The following is a 15090-nucleotide window of genomic DNA, read 5'->3' on the forward strand; positions in this document are numbered from 1 at the left end:
ATTCTTTTCTCATAATATGTCAAACGTGTTTTTTGTATTATTTAGACTGACCAGTCATGTTTTAATTGCTCACCTGGCCTTACAGCCCTGCACATGCACAGCTAGTTCTGAAGAGGAACCACATTGTCTTATTTTGAAGTGTTAGGTAACTTACCAAGCTTTCTGTATATGGTAAGTTTGGAGTCAGAACATGTTGTCAGATAATCAATACCACTTACGCTTTTCCAGACCACGTTGTTGAACTGAACCAATAACATTCTGACTGGCTTTAAATAGACATTCAACAAATGAAATAAGCTGTTTTGGATGGCACCAACTTTCAGTTTGCAAGCTTTTTTAAACCCAGCATTATAGTTCCAGTTGTGTTTAAGATCCACAATCATTTAGATACGTCACGTTGTGCCTCTCCCTTTCTACGCTTATCGCCTGATCAGTCTACTACTAATTGCTTGTTCTTTGCACTATCACATCTGGCAGCCTAATTACTTGTTCTGCTTTTGTGAGTTATTTTTCTTCAAGAGAAGCACAGGTGATAAATCTAGCCCTGAGTAGTGTGCTTTTATGTGACTAATTGTACCAGCCTTGAGGCAACGCTTCAGTGAATGTCATTTGTTAATGGGAAAGGAAGCAGGGCCTTAATATATATATTTATATATGTAGAAGTTTTGAAGTATTTCAAAGCCTCCCGTTTAACTGCAGAAAGCGTGAGGGGCAGGGTGAATGGTTTCTGTATCGATTACGGCTTTAATTCTAAATACAGACTGACAGTTCAGGCAGCTACTGGATCCTCCAATGGCTGAGTCAGTGCCTTGTCGCTGTCACAGCTGTGCTTGCCCGTGGCAGGTTTGTTCCCCTATCAGTGGATAAGGATATCCATCTTCACACCTCAGGGTTCTCAGTAGGCAGCAGCTCTCCCAATTGGCCAACTTTGCTGAATCCGAGCAGGGCATTTCAGGTAACCAGACTCCTTCTGGGCTGCATTATTTAGCCTTACTACTGGGACCTTTTTGGTGCTGGTGCAGGAAACTTGGGGGCAATGCTTTGAATGCTATTATACCTTTTTTGTGTGATTTTTTATGATTTGTCGACCATGTCTAGAATCCTGTCATGCCAATATGTGGTGAATTAAACACATAACCACCAGGAAAAGGAGGGAAAAAGTCTGGTGGCAGAGCTGGCAGAATAGTATCAGGAATTTGGCCAACTTAATTAAGCAAAGCTTGCCTTCATCCTGCTGATGTATCCTTAATCAATAATTAGTATGATCAGGGATGTGTCCCAAGGGCCAGCCCAAAATCTGAATCTGTGATTGGCTATTTCACTTGTCAGAGTAGATTTTACTACTCATAGTAAAATCCTATATTTGGGCAGTTTTTTAACAAGGTGTTTGTAGCTTGTTCTGCATTCCAGTGTGGCAGTTCTCCTTCTTTGCTTAATACTACTAAAATTGTACTTCTATTTCATAACACAGGTCCTCAGATGAGTTTTCTTTTTCATCTTGAAAAACTGTGCCTTGAATATGTTTGCACTCTGCACTGGTAATGTTTTTAATTAGAATAATTAAGAGACATATAACATCAGCTTGATAATTTGATGTTACAAGTCAATACTTGATACTAATAAGCAGAGACAGGGTAATACATTATATCCATGCATGTATGGGTGCACACAGATGTTATTCCCTCTTTGTAAAAATCATGACCCACTTGGGCTTCCCAAGTCAAAGACAGCATGTACATGGCCCTGGCAATGATAGATGGATAGGTGTGGTGTCAGAGGGCTAGCTCTTGACTGGCTGAAAAGCTATGTTTTCAGGATAAAAGAAAACAACTTGTTCAAACACCATAGGTCATGGTTTTAAACAGTACCTGTGGTGTCCCACAGGGATCAGTCTTGGGACCCCACCTGTTCATTTTATATACAAATGTTAAGATTCTGATAATCTTAACTGTATTGTCTTTGCGGATGACACAAATACTGTATTTAATGTTCTGGCGATGACTTGCAGCAGCTTTTAGAGGTGGACAGGAAGAAAATGTACAAATTAAGTGTTGATTTGACATATATAAGCTTTCATTAAATCTGATCAAAACCAGCACTGCTGGAAACCACAAATTAATAAGTATCTGAATTCTCAGTAAAACCAGATTGATCTTTAATTAAAACAACATTATATATACTGTGCTCTTATTTTACCATCTGTGTCCTATTGCGTTGATGTTGTGTTGAAGGGAAACACTGACAAAAGCAACCTACAAAAAATATGCACATTAAAAAAAATACCTACAAGATAATAAATCATGCTGCATAACAAGGGTGTACCATTTAAAAAAAAGTAATTATGTTAAAACGTATTGACATATGTAATCTAAAACTGCCCAAGTTATTTGTACGGTATTAAATCATGTATTAACTGACAATATTCTGAAGAGGAGGGGGCGGGGTTATGATTTAAAGGGGCAATTTAATTCAAAACTAGCTACTGTGCATATGGTTTTCAAAAGCATGTGTCTCAGTTTGTAGGGCAACCCTATGTAATTGCCTTCATGTCGCAATACAAAAGGGCAATACTATAAATAAATGTAATGCAGTTACAAACATTTATTGATGGATGGATATAAAAAAGATGAGCTAGAAAAGTAAATTGTAAAGAATACGGGTGAACAGAATTTGTTCTGTTTCTTGTATTGTGTGTTGGTTTTTATGTGCAGTATTTATGTTATAGCTCTGCATTGAAATACATTTTGCTCTTCCTTCTGCCCCCTCTCAAATGCATCAAGTGTGCTTCTTTTATGTTGATGGTTTGATGCTTTGTCTATGAAAATACTTTTGTCTTTCAACATTTTGTGATCACATTTTGAGTTTGTTTGTGACAAATAAAGATGAAAAAAAAATTGTAATAAGCTAAGACAGACTCTAGCTCATTAGGGAAAAGGACAAAGCAAAGTGTTCTACTAGAACTGTTGCAAAAATAAAATGTTAATGTACCCAAGCAACAGTCAATCAGGATGACATTAAGTTATTCCCCCAAACTCCTCCAATTATTATTTTGGCTATGCCTCATTTTAAAGCACTCCTAAGTTTAAAATAAAAGCAACCAACTGTTAAACTTTTTGCTCCTGCATGAGCCTAACATCACTATCCCAGAGTCTTTTACTAACAACGGACCAATCTATCATTTGAACACATTTTTTTTCAATTTTGGTCTGGTATTGATGATGAATAAATTATTTTTTCTAACTGTTTCCCATCTGGTTACGAGGTAGCATGGATCTCAAAGGAGGTGCTGTAAGTAAAGGGTTAAGGTGTTTTGAAAATGGAATAACCTGTTATGGGAAGGAGTACTGAAGGAAGCTTGCAATGTACTGCTGTTGATGGGTTCTGCATCAAAACATAGAGCAGCCACGAGGCATACAAGGTTATAGCTAGGGTTGGTAGTCACATAAAACTAGCAGGAATTTGAATGTAGCATTTCCTCAGGACTCAACAAGCAACCACAGATGTTGTTAGCCTGCTGCTTTTGCACAAGTTGTTTCCCTGTAAATTATTTTCATTAGAAGTATCCTCTTGTTTTCACCATGATCATAACTTGAACTTCATCCTGTTGTTATTATGTATTTATATTTTCTCATATGCATGATGTTTATTTCATTAAACCATGGAACAGAAAAGCTAAACTGAAGAAAAATACAGTGTGCAACATGCAAAGTCACAGAAGTTAAAGTGTTAGGAAAATGTGGTGCCAAAGGGAAGGACTTTCCAACAGCAACATGAAGTAGTGGAAATATTCCAAATACTGCCTACACCTTTACTGATCCTGATTTTGTCTTTTCTTTTTCAAGTTGGACTCTTTTCAAGTGCCTGAGAACATCTAGCTACACACTCCAACAATAGCAGCATATAACTGTGTTTACAGGTAAGTTCCTTTTCCAGCCTCATAAACCCCATTTCAAAAGTTTAAACCCTATTTAAAAGCTACAACTTCAAATCTGTTATAATTTGTGTGAGCCCTGTAGACAAAGCTTTTGGTAATGTATCTTGGCCTAGCAGCAATCTGAGATGTGAAAAATGACGCCAATGCGGAAGTGCAAAAATATGCAGTTTCTCAGTTGTCCACTTTGGGGCAGGCTCAAAAAGCCATAAACACACATCTTAAAAAGCCCCTTTTATAGCAGAATTAAACATGTTTACAGCCTGGTACAAAGATGGTTAAAGTTTATAGTAGTATTGCTGATTTCTTCATTTGTACACACTAGACTGGGGGGTGATTTTCTCTTTATAACTCATACATTTTGATCATTTTGATTATTTCAAGCAAATAATTATGCCTGAATCTACACAGTTAGGGGCGTGGGTGTTTGGCTGATAGACTGGCATGATGTAGCTGTTTGCCAAGAGGCTTACGAGCTACATCAGCTTCACTCTTTGCCAGTTTCCACATTAATCGAAAGTAATGTTAGCTTTATGAAGCCCAAATATGGCGAACACCATATTTGGGCTTTATAACTCCACTTCAGACACCAATGGTTGACGGCTCTGAGACTTTATCAATGTTTTTTACAGTCTATGATCTTGGCTGATTCATTCTCCTGCAAAATTTGTATTTCTTTACTTCTTTCTTCTGGAGAGATATCTGCATCTTGTCTTTAATCATCAAATGCATCTCTTAACTGTAAAAGCTTTGTATGGAAATGTAATTAAAGGTTGATTAGTCTGTACCTGGTTAATCGCTTTATCAGCTATGAGGAGAGAAATTAAAGATAAGTATATTAATTGTCGATGAATTATATATGATTGTTCTCCCTGAATGTCTTGTTTGCTTTTGTAGGTCATAATTAGTCATCAGTATTAACTTAAACAGTCTGTTTCATAAGGAGTTAAAAACGCCTACAAAAAGGGTTTAACTTAGGGGGACTTGCAGTGCCAAGTTTTTCAACTAGAATTGATGGATCATGTTTAATACCCTTTAAATGAGATATATTAATACGTTTAGAAAGTTATTCTTCAGTGATCTGCTGTATATTTCGATGTGAATACTATATCTGTACTGTACAGGTATACAGTATATTTCTATGCAGATACCCCAGCTAGATATGCATGCTGCGTTTAATGTTTTATGATGGACTTGTTGTCAGCTCATGAAACATAGCATGTGCTTGTGTTTGGGAATTTCACAATATTCCAGCAAAGCAGTCTGAGCAGATGTTCCTGAAACGTTGTAGCCATGTTTCCTAGCTGCCCAAGCCTGAGGAAAATCCTGCTAAAAGAGGTGAACCAGTCTGAGTGGACTACAAGCCATTTCCATAAAAAAGAACGGAAGAAAGAAAAGCACACAGCTTTTGTTTTTCTGCAACTTTTATCTTGGGATTAAAGATGTATAATAAAGAACAACATCTGGTTGCACAGATGACTACTGCTTACTTCGGGGAAACTAAAAAACAGGTATGTTTCGGTTAAAAGATAAAAGATCAACATATCTTTTTTTATGTAGGAAGGGAAAAGGCAGTTGGGGGTATGTCTTTTATGTGAAAATAATTGACAGCAATGCAGTAAAGCTTTGAAAACAGCGCACTGACACGTACTCGCAAAGATAGTATATAAAGTAAACACTGTTTTCATGTAGTTCCATGAAAGGAATATGTCAGCCTTTACTAATGATGTCTGCCTATATTCAGAAAAATTCCATGTGATATTAAGAAGTTAGAACTACTTAAGGATTAGCCTTTAAATGATGACCACTACCCATATACTGTATAGGCCCCCAACTTGTTAAAAACAGCTCTGGCTTGACGAGACATGGACTCCACTAGACCTCTATAGGTGTGCTGTAGTATCTGGCACCAAAACGGTAGCAGCACATCCTTTAAGCCCTGTAAGTGGCGAGGTCAGACCCCTGTGGATCAGACTTGTTTGTCCAGCACATCCCATGGATACCTGAGATCTGGGGAATTTGGAGAGCAAGTCAACACTGTTTTGTTTCGCCACCAGGTCACCTTCTTCTATTGCTTAGTGGTTCCGTTCTGATGCTTATTTGTCCATTGTAGGTGGTTCACTAGTGGAAAGTGGTCAGCATTCTGGCACCCTGACTGTTATGCGGCTCTGCAGCCCCAAACAAAACAAACAGTGTTGCTCTGTGCGTTAACACTTTTCTATAAGAAGCAGCATTTTCTTTTTTGGCAAAATGAGCTATAGTAGCTCGTCTCTTGGATCAGATCATACAAGCCAGCATTTGCTCCCCAAGCACATCAGTACACATTGGCTGCTAATGACCTAAAGGCTAGTTTACCTGTGTTCCTTCCTTGGATCATTTTTGGTAGGTACTGACCACTACAGATTGGGAACACCCCACATGAGCTGCAGTTTTGGAGATGCTGTGACACAGTCATCTAGCCATCCCAATTTGGCCTTATCAAAGTCACTCACAGTCACATCCTAACACTCATCCAATTTCCCAGCTTTCAACTCATCAACTTTGAGGACAAAATGCTCATACAGTGCCCAACATAACCCAGCCAGTAACAGGTGCTACTGTAACAATAAACTTAATGATATGAATTTCTTCTAACAGTGGTTAATGTTTTGCTTGTGGCAATTTTGTTTGACTTCTCATTTTGTGCACCATCTCGGTTGCAAGACTAACTGAGAGCTTTTCAGATGTATACAGACTTACAGAGATTGATTGAAGCAAAAATTTCAGTAAGAAAACATTGAATCATATTACAGTAGTTCACCTCAGTTGTCTTTCATCACACTCTTTCTGCTCCCTGTCAAGTAAAGACAGCTTTCTTCATAAAATCTTAGAACTTCCACAACTTTTTAAACCAGCTCTGTTGTTAACACAATTTGAGGTTTTAAAGTTGCTCCATTAAATTGCAAGTGATTTACAGTCCACATCGAACAAATCGGTCATTCTGTCACCAGTTCCTGCCAAACTAATTTATGAGCATTTTAGTTTTACTTTTATAAAAGCACATGCCCTTGGTAGTGGCTTAACCCCCAGCTAATGCACTGACAGGGAGAAAATAAATTATTAAGTCCAAGACAAAGCACAACATCAATAGGAATAATCTGATACTTGCATCTGATCTTCTAAGATAAGGCAGGCGACTACGCTTTCCGAGGCATTGACTTTTTCATGTCCTTTGAATTCTTTAAAAGTGATGTTTTTAATTGCACAAGCATCGGAATCGTCACCACTTCTGTGCCCTTTCATTTGCAATTCTCTCTTTCCTCTTTAAGAGATAGAAGAGGCAAACCGCTTTATTTCAGTGCCTCTGAATAATTGATGTGGAATGCTGTTGTGAAGTGGAAAGCACCTCATGGTGGCTGCTTGAGCGAGCAAGAGAGACACGGTTCACCTTTTCAAGCTTCCTCCTCCTGATTTAAGAACAGAGCGGAAGAAAGGAAAAGACGGGGAAGAGGGGCAGACAACGGAGACAGGCGAGGAACAGACCACCCACACATCTCAACCCCCATGGCAAGTGATATCATTGACGTGGCTGGCGGTACTGTTCTGCAGGATAAACAGGAGTTTGGGACTGCAGGAGCACAACAACAAAGACTAAGATGGAAGTTCGAAGAATTCATTTTTCAATGAATATGTTTTTGAAATATGCTGAGAACACTCTGATATGTATTCAGTATTAGCTATAATTTATAATTTTACATTTTAAAGAAACTGCTTACTCTTAAACAGCCAGCCTCAATGAAAGTCCTCTCTGTGGCAGAACTACTTGCAAAGAATTGTCCAAAGTCTACTTTTTTTCTGTTAACACTGTGGTATTGCTGTGAGTCCTACTCGGCTTTGTTCTAGGGGTCATGCTGATGAGGCTTTGCAGGAAAGGATTATGCTAAAAGGCTTATATTCACACTTCTTAATATACAGCACTCCAGCCCACCATTTAAGCCAGTCTTATGCCGACTGGTGACACAGTCAGAGAATCGTGTGCATAAAAACACATCTCTCATACTTTCCATGAGAGTCAGCAAAAATTGCAAATGCATGTGTTTTGTTTGGAAGTCATTGAATCTTGAAAGACAAAAGCCTTTCCATGTCAGTCTGCAACATGCATAATGTGGTGGTGGTATAAATTGTTTGCTCAGAGGCCTTGTTTCGCCCCTGAGGCTGCTGTTTGTGTCCCGAAGAAAACTGGAACACAAAGTTAGGATATTGTTTTTTATTAACACTATGATCTGTTCACAGGTTGCCCGAGGCTAAAAAGGCGTCCTGGGAAAAAATGTTACCTGTGCCTGCCCCTCCCATGCATGGCGCCACTGCTTTGGGACAGATGGATAGCTGGCTAACCAGCTTAAATAGCTAGTGTTACTTGACTTAACCATCATCAGCATGATTTTTAAGATAAGCTTAAGGATGAATTGCTTTCTATTCCATTGAGTGAATCCAAAACTGATATTTGACTCAGTAGAACAAACTAATGGATGACATTAAGAACTATGATTCTCCAATTTGCTGTTTCAAATTAAAATGGAAAGTTCAGTTCAAAGCTCAAAGTTTGTGCATAACTTCTTTTGATTTTTTTAGTAAGTTTATTTTGGGGCGTTTATTCCTTCGCTGAAAGCGATGGCATGGATAGAGTTGACAGCAGACATTGGATTGAGTAGGATACTGGGAAGAGAGGGTGGGGCTCATTTCAGGCCCATCAGGCAGTCTTTTACATGGGGCTTAAGATTTACCTGCTTAACCAAAATGGTGCCCCAAACTGCAAGAGATTTTATATCAAAATATAACAAAGAGAAACAGACCTCAGAATTAACATTACAAGGTACAAGGTGGTATTGAGCATGCTCGAAAACATAAAGTTAACTGTGTAATACAATAGTTAATTTTCAAATTTGAGTGAACTATTTTTGTGGCTTTCACAACTTTGTAATACTATTTTGCCCTAAGTTGTATTTCTAATATGAAAGCAGTCCAATGGAAACTCTTCTGGTCTGTTCTCCTAACACCAACGAGGGCAAAAGAAATTCAACAAATACAACATGCTGTGTCCAGTCCTTGTAAAACACATTGGTTCCTGTGCATCTACGGTCTGGGTTTGGTACAAAGAGTTCCTGGCTTTGTCGAAAACATTTCTGGAGTAAGACATGTGAGGAGCTTTTTGGACTGGTAGGAGGCCTGAGACTAAGATGGAGATTAAAGCCACAATCACTGCTGGGCCCAGGAAGCAGCTGGAGCCAGGGAGCGCAAATTTCCATTTTTCAATTTCTCATCTTCCAATATTTTCACAGGCCAATTCATCTAAAAGCCCCCGCCCCTTTGAAGAAGGCAGGAAAGCATTTGGTTCATGGCAGTTCATAAAACAAGCTTGTGTGTGTTTGTGTGTGTGTGTTTGTGTGTATGTAACCGTGTATTCACAGAAGCATAGAATGACAAAATGTGCATGCACACTATACATGAACATGGATGTGTGCAAGTTGTGGAGCTTTAACTGATCTTTAAAGAAACAGGAAGTTCTTGATGGGTTTGGAGTTTGGAAAATAAAAAATGAGAGAAAAAACAGTATCTCTGGAATCTGCTCCAGCTATTCATATGCACGTATAAATATTAATGCAACTGAGCTGCCAACAAGCTTTTAAAGAGCTGTGTAGTGACATATTTTATGGTCGACTCTCAATGCTTTTATGGGATTCGGACAGATGCTGACAGAAGCTATCACAATCATGAATTTTGAACATGGGGAATCTGCTCAGTTGTCTTTAGTAATAGTGGAAACAATAACTGACAGTAAAGTGAGAACAGATCAGAGTGAGATTAAAGTGTTCCCACTCACCAACCTCCCCTCCATTTCATGCCAAGTTAAATTTAAACTGGTACTTTGAATTTATTTAAAAGCCAAACGGATTTAAGCCTGGTATAAATGTCAAATGGTAAATTAGAAGATCAGAGTTGGAGAGTAACACATGAATATGGTTTCATTGTTCCCTGCATGGCAGTGGTGCATAGCTCGGTATCAGTTTTAGTTGCACAGTTTTGCATCATTTGACAACTACAGCACACACTGACAACAACATTCACAAATGGCAAGTGTGTTCACACGCATACATGATCATGTGAACTCTTAGTATCCTTTTCACAATGTCCAGAGACTTAGCAAATTGTGTATTTTGCTTTCAAATTAAGTTCAAGCAAGAGCAGTGCAACATGTGTGATAAGTTGAAGAATCAGCAAGGAGAAGATTAGGTGTCAGGTTTGGGAAAGGGCTTGTAGCAGAGTGGGTGAAGAGATTGTTCATTAATGACAGTTTGCTAATGTTAGCTGCGGATAGCTTGCCTGTTATGTATGTACGTTAAGCTTTTATCAGAGCTACACTTGCTATTTTTCACTGGTCCCAAGTGGTAGAGCGCTGCATCCAGTGTCTCTCTTAGAGAGGAAGAGCTATTGCAGCAGCACAAATAACAGTGCCGACTAGGGATGTAAATTTCAAGTATTTTCCGTGATTGATCTTTTGAAATGTTAACGATCAATTATTAATTAATCATAGAAAACGCATAAATGTTTTCCATGTCAAAAATAATGCAAAATGCGTATTTTCCCCTGAACTTCCTTCATGACACAATGCATATAACTGACAGCATTGAATAGCTACGGATCGTATTGAGGTGTTCAAAATGTTAAACACTCTGAATATCAATGTGTGGAGCAGGCTCATAGTCCCCGCAGACATACAAAGTGAAGGCTTAGACTACAACAAGGGAAATAAACAGAAACATATTTTAGACTCACAGTGTCCAGTTTTCTGTCTACTCGTTCTTATTGAGAAAAAGAAGAATGTGGACATTGGTCAGGTGTCAGCCGGGAGCGCAACCGGGTCAAAATCAGTCTGGCAGCGGAGAAACAAAGCATTCGTGGAGACCTGCTGTCACTCAGCTCCCAGCCGAGCATCTCCGCTGTGCACAACACCTTTAGTCAGCTGATTCACTTCTAAACATGCTTTAAACTTAAAACACCTCCCTAATAGCTAAACGAAATATGAGACCACATGATGTTTGTTGTGCTCGAGTACGTTCTTAACAATCAATTAATCGATAGTCGATTAATTGTTGACATCCCTCATGCCGACCCATACTCTATACTAACACATACTCCAACTAAATAACTAATGCTAAATCAAAAAAAGTAGCTAAGTTTCCTTATAAACACCACAAGCTGAAGCTAACCTAAAACTGAAGTTACAAGCTAGCTTAAATTGGAAGAATCTAACAAGCTACCACTGCTCTCACAACTTGAAAAGCTACGCTAAAACAACCTGTGCTAACAGTACAATCCAACTACTAAATCGTAACAGTTACAGTTCACATCAGTCTGTGCATTTCTCTTAGTCCACTTTACACCTTACAGTTTGCCAAGTTAGGTGACATAGGTTTCGGAGATTCACCTTCCACCAGATCAGCCGATATAAAAATTCAATTTAATTCAATTTAATTTATTTCAAAATCTTCTAATATCACAGTGAAAATTACAGTTTGATTACATAAAGGCACCAGACACATACGGTGTTTGCTTACTTGTAACTTTATTTTATTTATTTATTTAACCTTTATTTAACCAGGTGAGTTAATTGAGAACCAATTCTCATTTGCAATAACAGGCAAAAACACCCGGAGAGCTTGCCATTTCGATGTCCAGAGGCAGACAGTTTCACAGTTTTTATACATAAATCAGTCAGCTCTCTGGTGGGTACATGTGTGAGACTAATGAGGATCATTTAAAAGAGACATCATGCAAATATAGAAAAATATTGGATGCTTTCAGTTAGTTGAAGGAAAAATTACTACTTTCCAGATGTGAGGGAAACAAGGCATTAAAAATATCATTTACAGCACTTTCGTTGTAAAGTTAACTAAAAAAAAGTATGTTGGCACTTAACAGATGGAAATCAAATCGCATCTCTGAAAAACATCACCCTCATCAATGCCACATATGCTTACTCACAGAAAAACAACAGTTCACAGTGCAATAAAGACTGTTTACCATCACAGTTTGAACAAAGACAATTTCCTGTTTTATTCATAGGGAAATCAGCAGTAAAAGCTGTCATTATATACTATAGTTATTTTGTTTACTCTGCCAGTGATATGCACCAGAGATGCCTGATGAAAACTATCCAGACACATATTATTAGTCATAGCTTATACAAAATTGATTATACATTGAAGAATGAATGAAAGGGGTATTGTTTATCATACTCCCTTACATTTTCCTGATCTATTTCTCATTTTGAGTCCTCAAACAGTTTCCAGAATTATACTGATATCCACATCACAACCTGTGAATAGCTACTGTGACAAAATCACACTTTCCTGAATCAATGTTAGTGGAACTGATGGATTCAAAATGTGAAACAATGAGGGGATCTTTGGAGCTTTACACACAGTCTGAAACAAACAGAAGAGGAACTCAACATCTTTTTCTTTCTTTTTTAATCTGGAGGGAAGAGCTCAGTGTCAGCAGCTCCATGGTCCCACCAGTCTATCACAGATGGCCTTGTGGTCAGCTGCCCTGCTTGTCAATATGTCACGATAAGTAAAACCTTTTATATTTGTTTTTTTCTGCAATGCATAGCTCTGCTGTCAAATTTGGAAAATATATATTGACAAATTGTAGGGACTTTAGAGATAAACCTGCTGAAATTTATGAAACATTCTATGAGTTTCTAACTTGCATTAACCATATACAAGAGATAAACATGCAGAAGTAATAGTTTAGATTCACATCTGACACTTTGAGCCACTGACTGAACTGCCATTTTTGACAAATTAGCATTACACAACTGCCGCTGTCCCTCACTGGTCATAAACTGTTCTGTCCCGACTGTAATCTCCAACTCACAATGCGGTGTTGGCTAATTATGGTGCTCAGACAGTAGTTGCCAAGCAGCACACAATGTTTGGCACGGCCGCTTCTGCCTCACCTTCCTCAGGCAGCTTTAGTAATTAACTGTTTTGGATTGTGCCTCTGATCTGCCTTTAATGCAGCCGTTTGCAGCGGTGCTCTCTTTTCTATATATCCAACAAAGAACTCCTGTTATACTCGCCCACTACTTTGTACAGATAGGATTGAATCCTTGCTGGATAGCTCCCTTTAGTTTAAAAAATACAAGAACAATACAGGACTTTTTGGGGATGTAAATTTATTCGGGTTTGGAGCAACGTATTAACTAGTTTGCACGTCTTTCCATTCAATTTCCTACCGCATTACTGATTTTAATATGGTCTTTGATAACAAAGCTCTGTGAGAATGCACAGCAGGGATTTCATTGTGATGGAAAAGTGATGGATTCATTTTTACAGGCAGCTGAGGGATCAGTCTTAATTATCGCAGGTTCTGGTCTTTGATCTGATTTCCTGTCCACGTCGCCTGGTGCCTAAGGTGTCCTTACACATCATATTGAATGTATTTGAAGTGTGTGCTGTTAGGCATGTGCCTTTGTGAGGAACCAAAGTCCTCATAATGGAAGCAAAATGCTTTTTAAAGCATGATAAAACCCCCTGAGTACTAGTGGGTTCAAGAACCCTATGAAAACGTTAAAGGTGCAGTGTGTAGAATTCAGCAGCGTTTAGCAGATCACACTTGGTAGAAATGGAAAATAATATTCATAATTATGTTTAAATTAATGTATAATCACCTAAATATAAAAATAAACATTTGTTTTTTTTCACTTAGAATGAATCTTTTATCTACATAAGGAGTGGGTCACTTTCCACGGAGGCCACCACCTTGATCTACCATGCACGTTTTTTTTAATTAGTTAGCCAAAAATGTACTGTTTTTAGGCATAAGAAGATAAACGAGAAGAGAGCAGCTGTTCCCATTTGTACATGTTTTTAATTGTAAAAACTTGACAAATGGAGGATGATACCTGTGTATCACAGGAGCTTATATTCCTCTACTACAGCAACCATCATTTAACCAACTGGACGGATGAGCAATTTCATTCAGTATTCCTATTTCTACACACTTTTGCTTTAAGGATTTTCATGCTTTGTAGTATTTGTAAGAATGGTGGTATTGAATATCTAAAGGTCCAAGAAACTAATTAGCATATGGATAAGTGGTGATGAAAAATATGATATTTATGTGTCTTGCACATTAGTGTGGCAGAAAAGCCCCTGAATACCCACCTACATATGTATACATTTACATACAGCTCAGGACTTTTTGAAAAGGCTATTATCTGAATTTCCAAACCTAACAGGGGTATGCAATTTTGAATTGTCCTAAGTTTCGGGGGTTTTCAGGCCATTTTTTTGGGGTCACACTTGAACTTCATTTAAGGTGCGGGGACCTTCATAATGATTTTTTTTTTACTGGTCTGGCTCTTTTGGCAAGTTATACCAAGACATCACAACCAGTCTGATTTAAAGTGATATTTAGGGGAGAAAAAAAATATTTTCAGGACCTTTATAGTCCATATATTCTGTATTACAGTTGAAACACAGTTAATAAGAACCAAGAAAACCATATAAGCCCCTTGGCATCAACCTGATATTAATAATTCTCCAGTCCAACAATCCAAAGGCCAAATTTTTGTTTGATTAACAGATTGTCTTTATGTAAAATAACGATAATTACAAATGACTTAGAAATACGATTAAATACAAGGGCCTCTTGTTTCTGCTGAAATTCATAATATGAACGTAATGCCGCCATGCCTGTCTGCTGAGCTACAAGTGAAGCCATGGTACTTCGCTGAGTGAACAGATTGGGCTTTTGTTTTCACAAACAGCACATGTGGATAATACAACTAGGGAAATTGGAAATGGGGATAACTATTTATATCATGAATTCCACCATGACATCCATCAGAATCAACACCATTACACATCCTTACTTTGTTCTGTTGTCCTCATTTAGCCCCAACTTTAATGTGAATAGTCCTGCCTTGTAGGAAGCTTCTACTGTATAAGTATGTATAGCAACCCCAGCACCTTTGCCCCATCAGGCTCCATTATGACCACAACCAAATCTTAGTTTAAGGTAAGTTTTCTGCTGAACTGGGTCCCTCCTCCTGGCCCCCTCCAGTCATGTTTAAACAATATCCACGACTTCATAATGAAGCATGATGAAGC

At 38.2% G+C, this 15090-nt stretch overlaps 1 long non-coding RNA gene across 1 annotated transcript; it reads left to right on the plus strand.

Annotated features, from left to right (window-relative positions):
• The first annotated feature begins 891 nt into the window (after positions 1-891).
• On the plus strand, positions 892-7563 carry LOC117816583. The gene is made up of 3 exons (XR_004631981.1): positions 892-955; positions 3843-3916; positions 7388-7563. It is a non-coding gene; the product is annotated as an uncharacterized LOC117816583 (long non-coding RNA).
• The last annotated feature ends 7527 nt before the right edge of the window (positions 7564-15090 follow it).

The sequence above is a fragment of the Notolabrus celidotus genome, chromosome 7 (genome assembly GCF_009762535.1).
Source record: "Notolabrus celidotus isolate fNotCel1 chromosome 7, fNotCel1.pri, whole genome shotgun sequence".
Classification (NCBI taxonomy): Eukaryota; Metazoa; Chordata; class Actinopteri; order Labriformes; family Labridae; genus Notolabrus; species Notolabrus celidotus.